At 7.6% G+C, this 211-nt stretch overlaps 1 protein-coding gene across 1 annotated transcript in view; it reads left to right on the forward strand.

Moving 5' to 3' along the window:
• Window positions 1–211, forward strand: part of LOC106877073 (sodium/potassium/calcium exchanger 1-like) — a 26,103-nt gene that overhangs the window by 2,136 nt on the left and 23,756 nt on the right. The window lies entirely within an intron of this gene.

Here is a 211-nt window from a genome sequence, read left to right on the forward strand (position 1 = left end):
TTTATATACATATTTCATATATATATATATTGTATATATATATATAATATATATGTATAATTTATATACATATTTCATATATGTGTAATATATCTATACATATATATAAATATACATGTATAATATATATATATCTATATATATTATACACGTATATATATATATATATATATATATATATATATATATATATATATATATATATATATAT

This window comes from Octopus bimaculoides, chromosome 5, assembly GCF_001194135.2.
Source record: "Octopus bimaculoides isolate UCB-OBI-ISO-001 chromosome 5, ASM119413v2, whole genome shotgun sequence".
Classification (NCBI taxonomy): Eukaryota; Metazoa; Mollusca; class Cephalopoda; order Octopoda; family Octopodidae; genus Octopus; species Octopus bimaculoides.